The 23,141-nt window shown below is 49.6% G+C and overlaps 1 protein-coding gene across 1 annotated transcript in view; it reads left to right on the forward strand.

Moving 5' to 3' along the window:
• MED10 (mediator complex subunit 10) overlaps window positions 1-23,141 on the forward strand; it is a 181,263-nt gene that overhangs the window by 134,520 nt on the left and 23,602 nt on the right. The window lies entirely within an intron of this gene.

Consider the following 23,141-nt stretch of genomic DNA (forward strand, 5'->3'; position numbering starts at 1 on the left):
GAGACATTTTAAAAATGTTCTTTCTTAATCTCTTGAGTTTGTGGACTGAGATTAATATCTGTTGTCATTGAATCAAGACATCCCTTAGCATATCTAACAAAAAGAGCATCAGAAGCTGAGGCTTCCAAAAGAAAATTGAGAGAATCACTTGTATGCCATTAAGATCTATATGCCTCATTGCAACCTGGATGTATGGACGCATCCAGACTTTGGACATCAGGTCACATGAGAAGCACATCAAGAATTCTCATACTGCTCTGAGCAGACAAGAATTCATTGACATGAGCTGTGGGTGTGTTTCCTATGTGCATACTTTGCTTGTGGGTCTTGTGGGTCTGGGCACCTCGCATGCGGGTGGGAAGCACCAGTTGTGTGATGTGATTTGGCACTTTTTTAAAAATTAATTTACTTAAATTCTAGTTAACATACTGAATAGTATTGGTTTCCAGGAATAAAACCCAGTGATTCATCACTTATACATAACACCCAGTGCTCATCCCAAGTGCCCTTCTTAATGCCCGTCACACATCTAGCCCATCCCCCCACCTGCCTCCCCTCCATCAACCTTCAGGTTGTTCTTGTATTTAAGAGTCTCTTATGGTTTTGTTTCTTAAATTCCACACATGAGCGGAATCATGTGATATTTGTCTTTCTCTGACTGACTTATTTTGCTTAGCATAATACACTCTAGTTCCATCCACGTTGTTGCAAATGGCAAGATTCCATTCTTTTTCATTGCCAAATAGTATTCCATTGTTTATATAAACCACATCTTCTTTACCCATTCATCAATCAATGAACATTTGGGCTCTTGCCATAGTTTGGCTATTGTTGATAGCACTGCTATAAACATTACGGTGCATGTGCCCCTTTGAATCAGCACTCCTGTATCCTTTGGATAAATACCTATTCATGCAATTGCTGGCTCATAGGGTAGTTCTATTTTTAATTTTTTGAGGAACCTCCATACTGTTCTCCAGAGCGGCCGCCCCAGTTTGCATTCCCATCAACAGTGCAAGAGGGTTCCCGTTACTCCACCTCCTCGCCAACATCTGTTGTTTCCATTTGACACTTATTCTTACAGACATTAAGACACAAGCACATTTGGACATTATTAAAAATATCTTGATTGGAAGGCACTGTTTAGTTTTTGTTTAACCTTACATGAATGGGGGCCTCAGGGAGGAAAGCAAGGCTCTTACAGTGTGCAATTTTTCATACACGGATATATTACTGTTTTGCATAGAAATTCTCTTGCTCTACAAAGGTGCATATACAAATGTAATTTTAAAACGATTTTTCCCCCACAAAGCACAATTCACATACCATGCAAAATTTAAAGTTTTCTTTCTTTCTTTTTTCTTTCTTTCTTTCTTTCTTTCTTTTTTTTTTTTTCCATCAAGTTCTTTGTTGCCTCACAGCCAGTGTTAGGTCAGGTCAAAACTCTACACAAAGCAAGTAATTTCTGAGGTTTTAAACATGAAAAGAAACCACCTGGAAGTCCATATATTTCACCCATAACAATTTTAGTTGATTATTGCAACTAAAGTTGGGAGCTAAGGGAAGAGAGAAACTCGAGATGGAAAAATTCTTTACTGAGAAATTAGCTGTGGAAGAATCCATCAAGCTGAGTGGTTGGTCGAACTAAAAATCAGAGGCCATGCTTCTGTGGGGTTTGCCCAGTAGGGGGCTTTGGCAGGAGGTAAAGGTGAGTTCCTAGTGTCTTTTCTGTGAGATCCCCTACAGCCTGGCACCTGTTCCCTCCCCTCATCTCTGCAGGCCTGGGCTTGGCAAGACCTGCTTTCCTGAGCCCCGCCTTGTGGTGCTTCTATACCCAACCTTCGTAAATAATCCTCGGGTAAAGGAACTCTCCCCAGATGCTTCAGCTTCCAATGCACCATTGATTTCGTGTTGGAACATGACAGAATGGAGCAAATGGAAGAAGTGGGAACTCAGTTCTCTGACAAGGGTCTCTAGGATCCGGGTTCCTGCCCACTGCTCCGCACTACCTCGGAAACCTTTCTGGGTTCCAGCCATGGAAACAGGCTTCTGGCCCTTTCACTGCCTGTGTTGTTTGCTGTGCTATTCCACGGACTTGGAGTTTCTTCTGGGGGGACAATGTAAATGTCACCAAAACAAAACAAAAATAATACTATCCGCAAATTCATATCCCTCGGTACATTTTTATTGGTACTTTAAGACCTAAAGGCTATCAGGTAAGTTGTTTGATGGAAAGCCTAAAACAAGGGAGTCAACTTTCCAGCTAATTTCTGGGGGAACTTCATGCCAGACATAACGCACCCTCCAGATACAAAATATTCAGACAGGCAACATGCGAGTGGAAAGGCATGGTGATCATCAGAGTCTTAGCACGGAGACGTTACAAGCATGTACGGAGGAAAGGACTGTATTCGCAAATTAACCGTTGTGTGGATGGCTTTGGAAATAATTCTGGAGTGGCTGGTAAGAACAGCACAAGGTGTACCCAGCCTGCTCCAGCATCGACAGCTTCTTTAAAGAAATGACTCTTTTCCTCCTTTGGTACCTCCTGTGTTTTCTGCACTCATCAGGTGTTCTCTGCTCTGTCTCATTAAACTAATGACAACCATTAAGAGACAGATGTGACTGTACTAGTTATGGGGAGACAAACAGAGCTCAGAGGTGAAATGACTCCTTCTGGGGCACAGAGCTGGAAGTGGGTGAGCCACTGTCAAATCTGGGTTTGCTGGGAGGATCTTAGTGTCTCATCTTCGTATCTTACCCCGACAGAAACAGAAGAAGGTGGGTTCTAGGAGAAATAAATATTTAAAGAAACCCACTATAAGACGGGTCATGATTATGTTGTTCTGCCATGGGCCAGATACCTTCCTGAAACCTAAAAGTGATAAAGAACTGGTAAAAACGTAGTTCCTACAAAAGCTGTTAGGAGCCGGGCGCCCACCACCAGGTGCTTTAGCAGATGTCGTGACGGAAAAGGGACATTAGAGCTCTCCAGCCATGAATGTGCTCATTTTCTGGCCACTTGCTCTTGAGTGAGTCAAACGTTCGGAAACCAGGGGATGTGTGTTCACGCGCAATGATGTGTGGTGCTTATCCAAAGAAGCAGGAGGTTTGCTTTGCTTTGTACCTTAAAAACAATTGTGTGGGACAAATAACTTTATGGAAGAACACTCCATTGTTCCCGAGAAAAATTGGAGATGCTTACGGGCAGCGCGTTTTCGTAGTTTTAACGGTTTATTGTTCTCCGCTGTCACCAGCGCATTCTTTCTTATCCATTAGTCCTTTTCACAGGTCTCTCTGTCTTGGTGCCCCTGACAGCCTGTGGATGTAAGTACCTATTTCATCTTCCCTGTAACTGCTTTTGTACGGGCCTAACTGCTGAAGTCTGTGCTTGTATTATCCTTCCTCCCTTTGGCATCAGTATCTCTTCCTGCCCTGGCTTGTTCCCATCAGACGAAGGCGATACTGTGCCCTTCTCACCTTAAAGAAACACAGAAGATAAAAGAAAAACCACCTGAGATTCTGCGTAACCTTCTCCTCTGTCTGGCTTTGCTTCTCGTTAGAGCAAAAGCCTCCTCCACCTCCTGTAGGGTTTGACCCTCCTCCCGGTGCTCTCACCCTCCTCTTTCCAGCCCCACGGCTCACCCCTTGGACTCTTCTCTATCTATCCTCACTCCTAGGTGTTCTCACCAACACCTCATTTTTAATGCCATCATATGCATTGGCATGTGACTGTCTCCTGCCTGCATGCCTGAGAGATGTTTTGATGTGACATGTCTGCAAAGGTTCTCATTACTTCCCGCTCCAAATCTGCTCTTCCCTCCATCTTCCCCACTCAGAGGAAGGCACCTCTCCTGGTGACTGGAAGCTGAGGCCCAAGACCCTGGGTTCTCCTTGGTTCTCCTTCTCTCATACCTACTTCCAATTCATTAGCCTGGTCTTTCAGCCATAGTGTCAAAGTATACACAAATCTGAACGTGTCTGGCTCCCGCCATCCTGTCTACCCTGAGAAGACACAATAGCGTCTCTCACCGGGTTACCGTAATAACCTCCTGTCTTACCTGCCTGCCTCTACACATACTTTCTGGGGATACCTTTTACAATGGCTCGAAGGGCCTTTTGAGATGTACGCTTCCTAGTTACTCCCTTGCTCAAGGCCTTCAACGCATTCTCAACACCTTCAGGATAAAGTCTACATCCACCGCCATGGTCTACAAGACTCGAAATAAGCTGGGCCCTGCCATGGACTTCACCAGTCTACTCACCCCAGCCGGCTCCCTCCCTCTGTCCATGCTGACCTGCTGCAGGTCAGGAATTCACTGTGCTCCTCTCCTGTGCCAAGCTCTGTTCTAGGCTCTGGAGACAGGAGTTTAGATTTTAGTGGGGAAGACAGACACATCTACACACAGAGGGAGTGGGGTGTCTGCTGTGAAGGAAGCAGCAGAAGACAAAGACCCAGAGAGATGGAAGAGGATATTTCAGATGAGATGAGATGCGGGCATTGGGGCACAGACCTGCTGGGAATGTGTGAGGAGCCCTGAGAAGACACGAGGGAGAGCCAATGTGGTGCAGGGGGCCTAGTAAATGGGGCAGTTCTTTTCTCTACAGGCAGGTGGCACAGGGCTGTCCCTTTCAGATTGTGGAAAGCCCCACAGTTCTGGGCAAAGTGTAGGGGAGAGAAAAAGAGGTTAAGGGAAGGAAACACTGGCTTATAGACGGTTTGTCGGGTGATAGGACAGACACACAAACAGACTGTAGCTTCACCCCTTGAGTGGATGATACTTTTTGCTTTGGGGAATAGACTGGAGTTTCACGGACCCATAGAAGTCACAGCAATTGGAAGGAATGGCTCCTCCAAGAGTCGGGATCATCGTCTGAAAGTCGTGGCGCTGATCATGCAATCTTCATGTATTTTTCAGGCATCCTACAGTTAGTAACTTTTCAGAAAAATTAAGTCTTATTTAATTCCATCCCTGACTCATGGATTTTGATTGCTCATTGTTATCAGAGCCTCATTTCATCCTCAACAGAATGCCAAAAATAAAGCAAACAGAATGGGTTTATTTGCTTCTCTTCAGTTTCATTCCCATGAAATTAAATAATGTCATCTGAAGCCAATCTACTTTCAAAGGGACTCTTCCAGATGAATAATGTTTTTGGATGTATTTGTTTCTTTTAAAATAATTTCTTAAACAAAAAACCACTTTGAGCTTTTATGTTTTACTTATAGGTGTTTTAAACATTTCTTTATAATGAGGTCATTAATTTTGATATACAATTACAATTTTTTATCCGTATCTAGGGCTTTTTCATTTGAATGTTAGTAGGCCTTACTATTTATTTTCGATTTAGAGAGAGTAGCTAAAAGAGAAAGGTTTATAAAATGTACAAGTCTGAAATATCATGCTCATCCAGTCAGCATTGAGTAAGCAACTTTTGTGTTCCAGGCACTATTATAAACAGGAATCCTTGCTCAAATGGAGCTTATATTTTTTCTCTGCAAAATAATGCATTTATTTCTTGCACAGAAAGGTAATTAATAGATAGCTTAGATACATAGATAGGTAAATGTATGTATGTGTGTATGTATAGATGGATGGCGGATGGATAGATGGATGGATGGATGGACAGATGGACGACAGATGGGTCGTTGGATGGACAAATAAATATGTAGATTGGTAGTTAGGTAGGTAGATAGATAGATAGATAGATAGACTTACAGCCCCCATATATTCTTTTCACTTTCCACTGTTTTTATCACCCATAGTTTTGATTCTTAACCCAAGGAAGAATTCTGTGCATTGCACTGAGATGTACAAAGACATATACAGCTCAACTCAGTATGTGATTGGAGAAGCTACACAGGTCTTCATAGGTGAGAATGCTCCATAGTCCCTTTGGGGACTGCCACCAGGCACAGTCAGATTGGCAAGATTAGACAGGTGTGAGGCTGCATGCAAAACAAAGTGGGTCAGAGAAGGGCCCCCAAAAGTGGGCTTGAGTTCAAGGAAGTGGCATGTCACTGCACTTGAGTTTGGTGAGATGTGGCAAATAAGTGAATGTGAAATCTCTTTTAGCTGTAAGCATTTGCAGTGGGTTCAATACTGTCCCTCTAGAATTCACACCATCCTGGAACCTCAGTATATAACCTCGCTGGAAATAGGGTCTTTGCAGGTATAAATAAGTATCTTGAGGTGCACTTATCTTGGACTTAAGGTGGGTCTTATGTCCAGTGGCTGGTGTCCGTATAATAAAAGGAAAGAACACACAGGAGGCAGAGAAGAAGGCGATGTGTGGATGGGGCAAAGGTTGGAGTGATGCAAGGGCATGCAAGCCCAGAGAGGCCACGGGTCCCCAGTGCCACCAGCAGCTGGAAGAGGCATGGAAGATCATCCCCTTATGCCTTCTCAGGGAGCACATCCATGCTGACCCCTAAATTCCCATTTCTGTCCCCTAGAACTGTGAGAGTAAAGACCTGATGTTTTAAGCCACTGGGTTTATGGTCATTTGTTACAGCAGTCCTAGGAAAATAATTCAGCATTGCAGAGAAGTAAGGCACTGTTTTTCTCTTTCTGATTGAGCGTGGAGAGGTACATTTTGAAGGGACATTGAAAATTGAAAACTGGGAGAAGTAGGGTCTGTATTAGTTTCTCACAAATACGGTAGAGACCTGTCTGACCTTAGGGAAGATAGAACCTCTCAAGTCTCAATTTCCTTATCTGTTAACTGAGAAGGATAATAGTATCAAACTCCTATGGTCTGCCTCAGAGTCTACTCTCTAACCATTGTGCTGTGCCCCACTTCTCTCTGGTGGTCTCCAGTAGACCCACATGGCTATGGGGGTCAGTTTGCCAAAAGAAGGTGGATGCTCTTCCCATGAAAAGATAAACAAAGCATCAGATGTTAGCTAAATGCCATACATGTCAATTTTTTTGATAAACAAAATACTTAAAATGCATACTTAAAAATATAGACATGTTAATAACAAAAATAAATTAGTAGTAATTGCTGCTTAAGTGAAGACACACAAATGTGTAGTTTATGAAAATATATTGATTTTAATTATTTACAGCTTTTACAAAATGGCCTACTTAATATAAACCTTTCTTAACTCTTTGTCCAAGTATATGTCACAGATAGACAAGTTGCCAGATTGAAAGCAGGAATTTGGGTAAATCCAGGATGGGCTAAAGCTTTTGGTGACCACAGGGAGGTGACCAGGAAGAAGAGGAGCTAGTGGTAAGGGGGTGCATGAGGGGCCTTACCTGTAAAAGTCAACCTAAAGAAGGCCAGAACAGGCATGTGTAAGTGTGGAATGGAAATTCAGATCTAAGGAGAAGAATGGGGTAGCCCTGTGTTTCCCCCCAGGAAGCTTCGTGTACAGTTAGCAGGTGTCATTCTATCTGATGAGCCGGTAGGTGAGTATGACTTACCATCATCTGACATCAATGAGGCACTCTGATTTTTTGTTTTTGTTTTATTTTGTTTGTTTCTACTACTCAAAAGCTAGAGGTGATCTAGAGTAGAATGGATTGTATGTTTCCACCAATGGGGAAAAGCGTGGTATTCCCAAGGCTTCCATACTGACCACGGTGAAAAGTTGTTTGGCAGTCAAGTGGCCACATCCATTTCTGTGGGTCAGAAAGTTTGCTGCTAACACATCTGCTCTTGCTAAAGAAAGCCGGTGCTTTGATTTGGCTGCCTGAGGGATGCTAATAAATAATAGAATATGTCTCTCTTTTTCTTTTTTCTAATCACATTAAACAGACATCACGGAGTTGCCTGGAATCTGAGCTTCTCTTTGTTTTCTTGTCCTTCTTCTTTTATATTTTGATCTCGTTAAATAATTTTGAGCAGCCCCTGACCCACATGGCCACAGTCAAGAGAGACGCTGGGGATTTTCACTGATGTTTCAGGCTGCTTTCCTTTTAGAAGACTGATCTCCATTAGTGGAGAAGGGCTTTGTCTCAAGTCAAGTCTGCTCCCAAACAGTTATCAATACCTTTTGTCTTAGATGTAGACATTGAAGCCTTTATTGATACTGATAGTATGTACAGATGGAATCGGTAAGTGAGCGAGTGAGTGTTGAGTGAATGGTCTCGTCATTTTGAGCAAAAGGATAGAGAGAGAGGAGCCAACTTGGAGGCAAGGAGGGTCCAACCTCCCAAAGTTCTCACAGGGTGGGTACACGGCCATGTCAGAATGAAGCACTGGGCAGGGTACGGGTGCAGACCCACGAGTGCCTACACCAGGGACTGGGTGACCCATTTCCCCAGGAACATCTGGCCAAATGAATTCCTGAAAAAAAAAAAAAAAACACACAATCATTTAGAAATCAAGAACAGAGAGGGATAGAACATAGATGCTGAGTAAACAGGCAGAAGTATCTGCCATGGGCTCTTGTGACCTTTGCCATATATGGCATTTTTAGGGCACAGAAGTCAAATTGTTTTTAGACATAGCTCTGTTTCCCTTTATGGTTTCCAGTTGTAGCTGGAGAGCCTTCTTGATGCCTATGATCCCTAAACAGTGACTTATGTTTTATTTTGGCGCTTTTATTTTGGACCACATAGTCTAAATCTTGGGTTCATTTGGGTATCTGGGGAGGGAGAGGGATCTGCATCCATCAGGGTCCCTTAGTGAACAGACTGCAGAGGTGCGGTGGGATTGAGACAGTCAGCGTGTGCTGCTCAGGACCCTGGGAAGGAAGAACACTGGAGCTGTTCTCGGCTTCTGCTCCACATTGGTGATGGCTGGAGCTACAGAAGGGGCAGCAGTGTGGTGGAGGGTGGTGGGAACACACTCACAGCCAGGGCGATGTGCCTGGAGCAGGGAGACAGAAATACCTTGACGTTTCTCTGTTCCTAGTCCCAAATCTGTCAGTGACTCCCTGGCTGAACCTAATGTCCAGCCAGAGGTCAAGGCAGCCTTGAAGTGCTGTCTTCTGCCCCCGGAGCACAGCGCTGGGCAGAGGAGAGGTCTGTCGTGGGTGGAGAAGATACAAATAATCATAGTAACCAGTTTTCCACTACTTGTGAACTTGTCCCCAACATCCCTTTTGTTCTCTACCAATAAATTCGGGTGCTTGTTTTGTGTCTGTATATTTCACTAAAATGGCCAGAGCTGGACAGAATATCTGATTAAAATTTGGAGAGTGTATTTGGGCTCTTCAATGAGTTTCCGGAAAACCATGATGAAGGCTGAGAGATGAGGCGATGGAAAATCCTATTGTTTTCAGGACAGTGTGCGTGTGTCCATTCATGAATGCATCCATTCATCACTGTGCTCTGATTCCACCTGGGCTCCTGCTGGCCCGAGTCAAGGGTGTGTGTGAGGCATTCTAGGGGGCGAGGCCCACGAGGAGGCTCAGAGCCTGAGCAGGATGTCCCTGGGGACATTCCTGGTCACGGTGTCTGGAAACATTCACGAGGGGATGTGCGTGCCTTGGTACCTTGGAAGGACTCACATCACTCTTGCTCTGAGATCACACTTTGCTGGCAGATGCTGCTGTCCGCCTACACATAGTTCCAGTTGTTTTTGCAGTGGGGGTGCTTTCTAAAGTGAAGGTGCACAGGGCCCCGGAGGCTGCAGTGGCCACGGCCACGCCCTGGGGGACACCGAGGGGTGACTTAGGAAGGCAGCGGCTGGGTTCCTCATGAGAAAAAAGTGAAGTGGAGATTCTGCAGCTGAGAGCTGATGTTAGCATAACCACCCTTCATGTTCTTTGAACATAATTGAAGGTCCACTCATTTCACTTAAAACAAAATCCCTAAATGCAAAATGAATGTTTTGGTAACATCTAGTTTAGAAACACGCATTTGTGTGCAGCTTCGAGCAGAGTATTCGATGAATAAATGGACGGGAATGAAAGCGCCTTGGCCTCCGTCCAAGCACAGACTAAAACCTAGCGGTCATATTTCCCCCTCTATTTTGTTTTTTAAAACCCTAAGCCACTTAGTATTTATTCAAAATAGTTCGCTGTTAGTGTAGGCATTAATCGTATTAACCTAAGAAATTGTGTTTGAGTTGGAAAAGATTATTTAGAAATAGTTTGAAATTCATTCCCCGGAAAGGCAAGTTCAGAAAATAATTTCAAAAGCGAATCCCTTGGTTCTGGTTTGAATTATTATTCAACTAAGTTTTAGTTACTGCGTTAGAATTATTTTTAAAAATGGATAATTCATGCTCTAAATAAATCCCATCCTTCTTTCTTGAGGATATACTAAGAAATGAGGCTGTACCATTTGTCTGTGGTTAAGGAGGGTTTGTCTTGGGTCCAGAATGTTTATGTGGAGTGGGAGATTTCCTGGGGGAAATTTTGCAATGAGACTTTCTTCCTGGAGGGTAAGAGTTGGAAGGAACACAGGACTAACGCTCCTCACAGGAGCCTCTCAGGTGACGATACCAAATGCCGAAACCAATGAAGCCGACCACAAAACCAGGGCTGGACAAAGAGAAAGTGAGGGTGTGTTCTTCCCTGCACATAAACAATGTGTTAGAGGAAACCTTTACAAATGGAATACATAGATCGCCAAATCACTCCGCCCACTTCCAAATGAGCAAATTGGGTTTTTCATAAATAGGAAAAATATCATGGGGGCCAATGGTACATTGTGATTCAGCCCAGAGAAGATGAAACAATCACTTAATGTAAAATGCACAGACAGTTACAGGAACCCATAAGTATTTGATCAACAAAAGAATACATCATGACTCTCATGTACGGCGGACAATCATGATCGTGATGCAAAAGCCCCGATTTGATCAGATCGCATGAAAATCTTGCCAGTTAAGGGTAAGAAAGGATAAAAACCAAAGTGATCAGGAATCTCAACTGGCCCGAGGGAAAAGCCAGGAGAGCCAGTCAAGGGTTTTGAAAAGCAAAAGCAGTCTGATCTCCTCTTTTCACGGAACAGCTCCTGAACAGGATGTACTCCCAGGACCCGGCTGGGCGCTGTGCAAGGAGGAAGCCGGGCAAACAGACCCAGGCGGAGCTGCTGCCCTGCTGCTCTCCCAGCTCCTGCCCTTCCTGGAAGGAGGACACCCAACAAGGACACCCTGCCAGCTCAGAGGAGCATGCCAGTCTCGTCCCGGAGGAGCAAGAGGGTGAAAGGACTGGTTCAGGTCAGGGACAGAGCAGCACAGTCAAGGAGGAGCTCTGAGGATGAGGGGCCGCATTCCCTGGCAGGCATTCAATGCTTTTGTGAAAATCAATTTACTCCGTAGCGAGGAAGACCTCCCCACAGACCACCCCCTGCCTGGTGAGGTTGTTAGCTCTGCATTTTCTGGATGGATTGATGTGGGTCCCCGGACTGGTCCGGGGTGTTCACACTGCTAAATCTTGACTCCAGGCATATGGCAGGGATGTCTCATCCTTTTGGGGGGAACAAGTGAGGGTTCCCCTCCCTCCCCCGGCCTGCAGGGCTGCAGGAGGAGGGAAGGGGAAGCAGACCATCCCAGGCTGCCCACACCTGACGGAGAGCACGCGGGCAGCGAATGCAGTGTGTTCATTTTCACAATTGCATATTGCGCGCGGTGTATTTCAGATTCGAGTCCCAGCCCAGGCTGCACACACATGTCCTACTGGAAAGCTTCTCTCCTCGTTTAAATGTCCAGGAAACGGCGTTTCGCAGGATTTTTAGAAAGGGTACTTATATGTAGTGCATGTTTACGTGTCTCTTGCAAGAAAACAAATTGAAACAAACATTCCAATGGATCTAATCCCTTATTAACTATTATCTCTGGGTCCTTACTAATTTGACACATATATATAAGTAACTCACTCTTCCCCACTTTAATATCCTCTTATTTTCAAGGATGCTATGGACTGACTGTCCCTCAAGCATTCCTATGTTGAAGACCTATAGAGGAAGGGCCCCTCAGAGGTAATTAAGGCTTAATGAGGTCATAAGGGTTGGGTCCCTAAGCCAGTGGCATAGGTAGCCTTACAAAGAGAGGGAGAGAGAGCTCTGTCCCTTTCAGGGCTGGCCCGGAGAAGAGGCCGTGGGAGGCTGTCTGCAGGCAAGGAGAGGGCCCTCACCACCAACCCCCACCCCCCCACACCCCCGCCTCCCCTGCCGCGCTGACACCCTGATCTTGGACATCCAGCTGCCAGAGCTGTGAGAACGTAAATTTCTGTGGTGTCAGCTGCCCTGTGTGTGAGACCAACGCAAAGCAGAACCTTGTTCGTCCTGGGCAGACTGCTTCGATGTGATTCTGCAGACTCCAGGGCGCTGGATTGCCGCCCATGATGCTGCCTGAGGGACCTCCCCGGACATGCCTCCCCCCGCCCCACTCCAGCTCTTTGGGAGGAGCCCAAAGAGCTCAGCTCGCCCTGCTCAGATCTGGTTTGCTCAGCCTGCTTCAGACAGGCACTTACTTCCCTAGCCTTCCATTAGTCGCATTTCTTCTTCTGGACCTGGTTTCTTTCTGTGCCTTTTGCCGGAGCGCCCTGGGAAGGCCCTGCCCCATGAGTCCTGTGGGGCATACAGTTGACGCCGTGTAGATGGATCCGGGGTGGACTGAAACGCCATGTTCCTCAAAGTGCTTTGAACAAAAAGCCGGTCGCTTTGCCCCGCGAGAGTGGTAAAAGCAAGAATGGAATTGAGGGCTATAACTTGATCCCTGTAACAGATTGCACTGGCCTGGAATGAAGCGAATTGAACGAGATGAAAAGATAGTGCCCCGAAGGTTTGAAGCTCCGAGAAAGAGAGTGGACACGGAGCCCCCCACGAGGCAGTAAATCCTCATGATCTTCTGGGAACGTTTGCATTCATGGGTTTGCATTGAGGGACAACAGCCAGGTGAGTGGATGGAGGAGTGAGTATTTGGATGGGTTGGGAGAGGGCAGTAGCTCCCTCATCCCCAGGGCGAGGCTGCAGGTCACCGCCCGATGTAAAGACAGAGGGGCACCCGTGTAGCAGCATCAGACATCAGACAGCGGCTGGCCACCTTCTAACCCCGCTGTCCAGTCACTGCAGGCTGCCCGGGGTGGATTCTCTTTCCAAAAGGACTTGAACATTGGCTGTGGAGCATCTGATATTAAAAATAAAATCGAGGTACCTGGGTGGCTCAGTTGGTTCAGCGTCCGACTTTGGCTCAGGTCTTGATCTCGTGGTCCGTGCGTTCGAGCCCCACATCGGGTTCTGTGCTGACAGCTTGGAGCCTGGAGCCTGCTTCAGAGTCCGTGTCTCCCTCCCTCTCTCTCTCTCTCTCTCTCTCTCTCTCTCTCTCTCTCTCAAAAATAAATAAACATTAAAAAAATTAAATACAAAATGAAGCCTACAAATCTACTCCCTTGAGACTGAGGTCTAGGGAAGAGTAAGCAGCAACAGGCATTTCTGCATGCCAGGTGCACTCACGTGCCCTGTTTCATGGGACCTAACAAACCAGCGAGGCTAAGGCTGTCATCACCCAGATTTTAAAGACAAGACAGTTGATACCCAGAGAAGTGAAATGATGTGAACAAGGCCACATCACGAGTAACCGGCAGAGCTGGAGGTCCGGGGCCACTTGGCCTCAGAGCCCCCGCTCCTGGACACATCAGGGCAGCCGATGTGCCGATGGTGGGCACTGTCCCCAGTGATCCCTGACAGAGTGCTCCAAATAACCTTTCTTCTCGAGCACGTTCTGACTTCCCTACTCATTCCTTCTATGGCACTTTCTGGGAAAAGACCCACTGAAATGTTCCCGCAGTTCTTTGTCCTCGTTTTTTTTTTTTCTTGGTCATGTGGACTATGATGTGGTGCCATGAAAGATGATGTGGCTGCTTGAAAGGATGGCTTGATCTCCTTCCAGTTTTCCAGGCACCGCTCCTCTGCTCACATGAAAGAACATGGGCACATTCTGTTGACCCACCATTGATCTCATGCTTGCTCGTCCTGAAGTCATGGCTGTGTAGCAGGGGTCCAACTGGAGGCCACGCGGCCACAGTCTGGGCTCCACTGGCTGGGAGGGGTGTCGCCGGGGCTGCCCAGAGGACTGCGGAGTCTCCTGGGAGAGAAAATGCCTTGAGAGAAGAGAGATGTGGCTGCTCCAGGAGGAAGGCCTCTATCCCTTGAGGGGCTCTGACTCCACCCGGCTTTGTGACTCCAAAAAGCCCCTCTCTGGTTCCCCATGGACTCGGTCCAAAGAGGGTGGGGGCTCTTCGTGAGTAAGAGCTCTTTTATTAAAACAAGTGGCAGGGCTCAGGTTCGGGTAAGGCCAGCGAGGTGACCAGCACCCCATGCGAGAGGCAGCTTCCTTCTCTCAGAACTGACCTGGGCTCGTACTGCCCTGGGGTGGGGGGTCTCACTCACCTCCCACTAATACCTGCTGTTATGGGTTGACCTGGGTCCCTCCAAAAAAAGTGTGCTGAAGTCCTAACTTCCAGTGCCTCATTGGTCCTGTACAAAGGTGAAAATGAGGCCAGTAGGTGGTCTTAATCCAATATGATGGGCGTCCGTATGAAAAGGGGAGATTTGGACACAGATATGCACCCAGGAAGAGCGCCACGTGTAGGTGAAGCCAGAGATTAGGGAGATCTGGCGTCTATAAGGCAAGGAATCTGCAGGGATGGCCGGGGAGCATCTGCAGGTGGAGAGAGTTCTGGAACACGTGCTCCTCAGAGCCTCAGAAGGATCCAACAGTGTCCACCCCTTGACTTCCGACCCCTGTCCTCCCGAGCTGTGAGACGGTTCCCTCTGTTGTTTAAACAAGGCAGAAGCAGCACAAGGTGCGTGACACTTCCAGACTCTGGAGGTCCCGGCGGGGTGGGCCAGGCGTGAGCCCAGCTGGGAGGAGGTTCAGTGGGCCAGTGGGGCCTGGAAGCCATAACGCGGCTCCCGTGTAACCCGGGCTCAGGGATGCAGGAGGCATCCAGGAGGGAGGGTGGCAGGAGGCCTGGTGGGCTGACCCCTTCCTGCGAGTGTCCCTGCAGATGTACTGGGGCCCCCAGACCCAGGAGGAGCCAAGGGGCTCCGGGGAGCCTTTCAGGGGCTACGTGTTCCCCGGGGCCCAGAGCGCACAGACTGAGTGACAGCAAGTGCAGATTCCATGCCTTCTGTTTTCTCTTTCTGAACTTGTAACAGGGGATTTTGAGTCCATCAGGGAGGTCACTGCCTCCACTTACTTGAGTTTGTTCAGGGCTGGGCACCAACACACTAAGGGAAGCTGCTGCCACCTGAGGTCTTGAGGCTTTTAGGAACGGGGACCAGGGACGTGGACCAAAGTCAGAGACGTGAGCTTCCATGAGCTTCTAGAAACTCTGAAACCGCCACATGGCCTCACTGGCACTGTTGACTCAACTACACCACACGGCCACTTGCCGGGTAACACCTCACAGTTTTAGGATGGGCTTGCTCCTCCTCGAGACCGGGTCTAGATGCTACCGACGGACGCATCTTTGTGTCCTCAGATGGTAGTTAAATGTGACAGAAAGATGGAATCCTGACCCAGCAGGGTGACAGCCAGGCACGGCAGACACACTGGCTGCTGTGTCCGGCCAGGGCAGGCGGTGGTGGGGACGGCTGGGCAGAACTGGGTGCCAGCGTCCCAGCTGACCGCCCCACCCCCCCCAACCACGGAAGGCCTGCATCCCAGGTGCACGGTCGCTAGAGCCTGCCCTCGGGCGCACGGGAGACGGGGCAGGAACCCAGCAGGGGTGCACGGGTCACCCGGCACCACACTTGAGAAACGGGGAAATCTCAGTTCCCGGGGCCGTGTGTTCAAGCTGCGGGGGACCTAGAAACAGTGTGGGGGCCCACGTCGCTTTGTAGCTTACAGCGAACCCCCCCGTGTGAGGAGGCCGGGTTTTGCTGTGCTCAATGACACGTCAGCATGTTCCGGAACGTGATAACTAGTTTCTGTGGCTCCACAAATGTAAAGGAATACCACTTGGATGCAACAAATCAGCTCAATCACTCCTTAAGCATGGGTTACGAAGTTAACACTTCACACTAGACTTTTACGTAAACCCTCGGTCAAGGTTTTAATTTCCCTACCAACCAACCGAGAACCTCCAAGATCTTCCCCTGTCGGGCCCTGCTGGGAAGGTGATAAATGATCCCTCCTGCTTGATTTAGCGCTGGCACCAGAGGCTCACCACTTCGATTTATCATCTGTCCCCTCCGTGCCAAACCTGACTTGTCCTTTGCCTCAGTGTTATTTCCCTCTGTGCTACCGGGGACGGCTTATGGCAGCGGACGGCTGGGCCGTGCTCAACCACGGTTGACGATGAGACACGTGGACGAGGCCTGCTGGCTGCCCGGCGCGTGGCCCGCAAGCCAGGCTCCCGGGGCCTCAGAGACGCCCTCCTGGTTCTCAGCAGTAGCGAATGTGAGCGCAGAGAGCTTGCTTTGCAGGTTTTCCGGTGTCCTCTTTTTTCCCATCTACCCAGCCTGGCTAAGGCTTGAGAAAACTGGGGTCCTGCTGGCACTTACTGGAAGCGAAATGGGGAGACACGCCCCGCGGTGACGGGCAGCACGTCGGGGCTCCGGTGGAGGTTGGCCCCAGGGGGCCAGAAGAGGCAGGGCTTGGTATCACTTATGGCTGCAAAGCCAGGCGTCCGGGCCGGGGCTGGGGGGCTACGGGCAGGCAGGGAGTTTCGGGGAAGCCTTTGGGCTGGTGGCACAGCCTCTCTGTTGGCAGGCGTGTTCAGAGGCACCCAGCCCCTGGTGGCTGGGAGATGTAGGCAGACAGGTGTGTCAGGAGCCGGGCAGAGCCCCGGGGCCTGGGTGAGGGTCTTTGTGTCTGTGCCTCTCAGGAGCCACTCTCATGCGGTCCCCTCCCAGCCACGAGCCAATCTTCGTCACCGTTAGACGTCTGGAGCCCTTTGAGTGAATGGCCCCTTTCTGGGTGGCCCGCCCATCCCAGCTGGTTGTCCTCTTCTTCTGGCCTGCGGGCCTGGGCGTGACTGTGCTCCCCTCCCCCAGCCGCTGATCACGGCTCTCAGCAGGCACTGTGCCAAGCACTGTGGGGGACCTGAACCTGTACCCCGGCCTACCAGCACCTCGGCACCCCCAGACCCCTATCCCCGGGGACCAGACTGATGAGAGAGAGAGAGAGAGTTTGCACCCTCTTGGGTCGGGGCAGGCTGCACGGAGACAATGAGAATAACAGCCCCGTTGGGAGAGATGGTCTCTTGTGCTCAGCCTTGTGACCCTCTCTTCAGCCACCTAAGAATGAGCCCTGGGCCTGGAGCACTTGCCATCCAGAGATAGAGCGCTCACCGTCACCGTGGTCACCGTGTTCAGAAGGAGTGTCTCCTGCTTCAGAATCTGTGTGGGCTCCTTTGCTCTGCACAGACGTGTGGGCCTCGCAGTACCTGGCCAACCTCACTGCCCTGTCTGTCCCCCGTGGGGTGGGAACAGGGTCCTCCTTCTGCCAGATGTCCTGCGTCGCCTACAGGAGGGACCTATAGGCTCTGGTGACTGGTGGCCTGGCTGGTGGCCCGGGGCACCGGCTTTCCAATCACAGAGAGCATGTGGCGCTCTGGTTCCCACCTGGCACCCAAGACTCCCCTTGCTCGGAAAGGCTTTCTGCGGTGCCTGCTCCCCTAAAGCATCTGGTCGGTGCCCTCCTCCCGGCCCCCTCTGGCCGTGAATCCTGCCCTGCCCCTGCGAGCATGGGGCAGGGCTTGGGGACAAAGCCCACAGACCTGAGTAGGCTGTGAGTATCTGACTAATGCCCTTGTGTAGACACCAGCAGGTAGCCTTGGAGCCCCCAAAATGCTTTCTTCTCCCCCATGATGAAAATGGCTTTCTTTTGCCATTCTGGAGAATATCATTGCTTCCTGCTTGTTGCAAAGGACAGGCAGCACTTGTCTTCTTAGACGTTGCTGACACAGGTGGAATCATTACCACCCCGAGAAGACCGTGACTGTCACCAAGGTGACTGTTCTTCACATCCGTCGGCCGTGGGCATTTCTACGTTGGCCTTAGAGCTGGAGAACCAGACAGCCTGGTTCCAGGGGCCCAGTATGGAAAGAAGGGTGTGAGCGGGCTGGTCCCTTGGTCAGGTCAACCACCCCCCGTCGGTCCCTCCTGCATCCCTCTGGCCCCCCACCCCCTTTCCCTGAGACCCCGCCTGACTCCTCAGCATGTGAACACACAGAACAAGGACCTGGTGTCCCTTCACGAGGGTGGGCGCTGAGCTGGGTACAGGCAAGCAAATGGCTTGAGAGGCTCCTGTGAGTGTCCAGCTGGCAAAGCCCCAGAATGGGAGCAGCTCCCCCTGGGGGCCCCAAGGGCCACCCACCCCCCCACCACCTTGCCCGATGCTCCCCAGTCAGCCATGTTGGTGAGTTCTGTGCTACCTGTGTCCTCTGTCAGGTCAAAGGGAGAGTGAACATCCTTCTTCAACAGAACCTTTGCTAATGGGAAGCCATCTGTCTTGGCCCCGCCGGCAGAGGCACCTCCCCTCTATTAGCCGCCAGAAGTATTAGTCTTCATGTTCCGGCTCCTTGAGCTGCTGATGCATGGTTGTCCTCAGGTTGCCAGTCATGGCCAAGTCCTCCAGGGTTCAGACATGGGGGAGGGGTGTCCAGGCAGCCTTGGGACTCATCCTCCCTAGGTTCAGACCCATCACAGTGTAGTTTTGCTTCAGGGCAGTGGTGTCTCTGTAAATCTAATAAAATCAGCTCCCAATAGAGACCAATATCCATAACGATCAAGTGCGATGTTACTGCTGCCTTGGGAGACAGACTCTGAGGGAGAGCTGTCTGCAGAGCTTTTGGCCCCCAGGAGTGATGCTCTCAGGAAGCGAGGACACGGGACTGGCTGGGGGAGGGGGCAGGTGCTGACTCACAGAGTGGGTCCCCCAGTGCCCCTTGTGGTCCCTCTGAGTTGTCACAGAGGGAGGCGAGTTCATGTACCTCTATAACCTTGTAGCCACCCGATGTCACCGCTGGCCACCCCTGGGGTCAGGGACGCTAGCCCTGAGCAGAGAGGCTGTTCTCTGCAGCAAAGGGCAACACCCAGTGTGTTAAATTGCCAGCTGACTAGGGGCTTAAACAATAGACATTTATTGCTTCACAGAGTGTGGAGGCTGAAAGTCCAAGGTCAAATCGTCAGCTGGGCTGGTTCCTTCTGTGGCTGGGAGGGAGAGTCTGTTCCAGGTTTCTCTCCTTGGCTTGTAGACATCCTGTGTCTCCTCACATCTTTCCTCCCTGCGTGTCTGTCTCCAACCCCCAATTTTTCCTTTTCATAAGGACGCAGCCATATTGGATTAGGGCTGTGATTGTGTGATTTATAATAAATATTTATTTGCTCTTTGTCTCTGGTTCTGGCACAGAGCTCCTAAAACCCTTGGAATTTCCTAAGTGCTGAGAGCAATAAAGGTGTCTTTATTGCAGGAGAACCGACCAGGTGCTTAAAGGGTTGAAACTGTCGGTCCTACTATGCCCTGACCCCTGGGGGAGAGGAGAAGGGCTGGAGGTTGAATCAATCACCAGTGGCCAATGATTTAATCAGTCGTGTCTGTGTAATGAAACCTCCATAAAAACCCAGAAGGGTGGGGTTCAGAGAACTTCTGGGTTGATGAGCGCATGGGGGAGGGATGGCCCAGGGGGGTCACGGAGGCTCCGCTCTCTTTCCCATCCCCGGCTGCAGAGAGCAAGATGGAGTCACTCATGTCAAGCAGGGGCCTGTGTTTAGCAATGACGTAAGCGGTAACGTCATTGTAGCTATCGGATTTCGCCCAGACCAGCACCGGCTAATGATACCCCAGAACTGATAATAAATTAGAAGCAGAGGAGCCCTCTGCAGGGGTCCAAGACTGGTTAAATATTTTAAAGAGGCAGGGTTTTTGCAGCAAAGTGTTGGACTCCTCAGACATGTCCCCTTTATGTCTGACACTTCACCAAGGCCCAGCTGGTCTCTGAGCAGAACTGAGATCCTTCCCTGCTTGAACACGGTAAGTAGTAAGTGCTGGCCCAGACTGGACTGAGGCCTCATCCCAGCTGTGAACCCACGGACTGACTTTGTGTTGGTTCCTCGGCTTCCCACCCCCTGTCCTACCTGTTTGTCGTGAGACTTGTCTTGGGCTCTGCTTTGTGTGATGTGCCAGAAGGCAAGTTAATCATGTGGTGAGACTGGAATCCTGAACCCGCTTCATGAGTATGTTACCCTCGTTTTATGACTGAATAAAGCTCAGGCTGTGGAAGGACCCCACTTGCGTGTGCGCCTTCATAGTGCGCTCGTGACTCTTGCCCTGTGCACCCCTTCCGTCTGGCTGTTCCAGAGTTACAGCCTTCATAACAAACCGGTAATCTCATAAGTGACTGGTTTCCCGAGTTCTGTGAGCCACTCTTGCAAATTTTCAAACCCAAGGACGGGGTCGTAGGAATATCCAATCTCTAGCTGGTCAGTCAGAGGCACAGGTTACAGCCAGGACCTGCGTTGGGGTCTGCTGTGGGTGGGGAAGGAGCAGTCCTATGGGATCTGATGATCGTTCCTGGTAGTGTCAGAATTGAGCTGAATCTTATAACACCCAGCCTGTGTTCCAGAATAGCTTGGATGTGTGGGGATAAAGACCAAAGTTGCAGTGGAAGTCAGAATTGTGGGGCCCATTCTTATGACCCCACTTTGAATTACCTCATTATGTCTGCAATAACCCTATTTCCACGTAAAGTCATATTCTGAGGTGCTGAGGGGTTGGAACCTCAACATGTGAATTTAACAGAAGACACACTTCAACCCCGAGCACCGAGGAAGGTCACAGCTGTGACTCTTTGGGAGGTGGCATTCCCAGCAGCTGGGCCACAGGGTGTACTGGTCCCAAGGAGGACATCAAAATATCCCCCTCTTCACCTTTGCTGAAAGCTTACAAAATTCCCAACTAGTCTACATTCAGGGTTTTTTAAGATTTTTTTGTTTTTAATTTTTCTATGAATATAATTTATGGTCAAATTGGCTTACGTACAACACCCAGTGCTCATCCCAACAAGTGCCTCCTCAATGCCCATCACCCATTCTCATTGTGTGGCTGGAAGCTGGGAACTTTGTCAAATTAAATAAACTGTGTCTGGCGATACATCTATATTATTGACATTTATCCTGTGGTCCAGAATAGATACCATAAAACTGTGCATTAATTCAGTCAGTTCCAGATTTATTTGGATTCCTGAATTTTTCTTGTCTCCCACTGCCATTTGGACTTTTTAGAATAATTTTTGGTCCATCACATCTTATGAAATTCCAAGCCATTTATTTTATAGTTTTCTCAAACACACGAGAGAATGATTTTTTACCTGATCTTGAAAAAATGACTTTTACCTTAAAAATGGATTTTTTACTTTGATAAAACCTCTGATGACTGTTCTCAGGCTATCTGCAAATCGTTGTCGTGTAAAATTTTCTGAGGCATCCCACTTAATACCAAGCTATTCTAGGACCTTGTTAACGGGAACGTTGGGAGACGATGAAGGCACAGCCCCTGCTGGGAAATGTCACCCAAGCCAATGTAGTAATAAGTCATAATCCAGTGAAGGGCCGAGGACACCAGGTGAAGAGCTAAAAGGCACGGGCTCAAGTCCTGGCCTGCTGCCCACTGGGGATCTGGGGCAAGTTCTCCCCTTTCTGTCTGTTTGCACAGACCATCGTGGGGGCCGGGGAGTGGAGTGGGGTCTGCACTTACTGGAGGGATTTTCACACGCGGTCACCCAGCAGCACATGGGAAAAGCCAGTCCCCACGGCCAGTGCTGCGCGTCCCATCATGCCCCCCAGCATGTTGTAGCTCCACCAGTGGACTTCGCCATGGCAGATCTCCCTCTTCATTCCGCTTCGCCACCACTCCTATGCCACAACTTCTGTGCTGCACACCTGGGGAGGCCGGGCCGCTTTCCTGAGGGACATGGGCAGGTCTCAACGCTCCGCAAATCACCGACGCTTCCTTGCCAGTGATCTGATGTCTCCCACCTGGCTGGAGTTTGCCCTCTCAGAACGTTCTGCTGACTTAGCAGATGTCCGAGTCAAAGAAATGAGTTTGTGGGGAGCCCTAAGCCCAGAAGGCTATAATAAATTATGGATGTTGCTGGAGGAGTGTCACCGGCAGCTGATGTGGCCTCTGAGCACCATTGGAAGATTGCAAAGCTATGACGGTGTGACCAGAACGGAGGGCTTAGGAGAGGTAGTTTGGCTTCAGGTGGCAAAACGGGACCTGAGCATGGCTGCATCCTAAGAGGGGAGTTTGAGGTACAGGACCAGCGTGGAAGCATACGGTGCCCACACGCGAAGGATGAGCTAGTGGAGGTGAGTGGGGGCTTCACAACCTTCCCCTGGACACTCTTTTCTGGGACGAGAGCAGGAAACATGGTCCGTGTACAGTTTCCCCCCCTCAACGTGAATTTATGCACGTAGTTCGAATATTAATACAATTTACTGATAGGATATTAACAGGTGCTTCTGTACATTTTAACAAGAAAAACGGAGGCAGTGACCGACATCTGCTGTGACTGTTGCTGCCTAAAAAGTCACATGCTCACCACCAACATCAGCGCATCTCTTGCGTAGCGAAAGTCTCCGTGTGGCACTGCACACCCGGCCCTGGGGCTGGTCTGTGAGAGCAGCTTGGTTCCTGCACGTCGATTCCTGCAGTGATTCCTGTCGTGGTTGTGACTTTGCAAAAGAGTGTTTCCGCGCTGAGCAGAGCCTGGGCCCTGACGTACGGCTCCAGACTCTAACCCCCTTGCAAGGGAATGAATACAAGTGCAATTATACTCGGCACTTGACTTGGCAGAATACGCAGGGATCGTGTCGGCTTCCTGATGGCTCACCGATTAAAATCTCAATGAGTCTGGGGCAGGGTGACCCCTGCATCTAGTCTGGTACCCGGAAGGGGTCACTGCTGTCACCAGATCTGCTGTCCTAGCCCTGCATGTGGCAGCTTCAAGAGGATCTATCACCACCTCCAAATGTGTACCCGTCAGTGCAAGCGTGGCTGTGTGGGAGGAATGGCCCCTGCTGGTAACGCAATCACGTTTCGGCTCCTTGCTGTCATGGGAACGCTGTGTGCCTGTGTGCCATCTGATCCTCGTGAAAGAGCTGCGGGGAGATCAGCGGCCAGGAGCCCTGTGGATGGAGAAGGAACTTGCCGCCAGCCAGGCGCCTGGCTTGTGGGGTGTCCTGGCTTGTATGTGGGGTGACAGCCTGGGAGGAGTCGGTAGG

Source organism: Leopardus geoffroyi, chromosome A1, assembly GCF_018350155.1.
Source record: "Leopardus geoffroyi isolate Oge1 chromosome A1, O.geoffroyi_Oge1_pat1.0, whole genome shotgun sequence".
NCBI classification, from domain to species: domain Eukaryota; kingdom Metazoa; phylum Chordata; class Mammalia; order Carnivora; family Felidae; genus Leopardus; species Leopardus geoffroyi.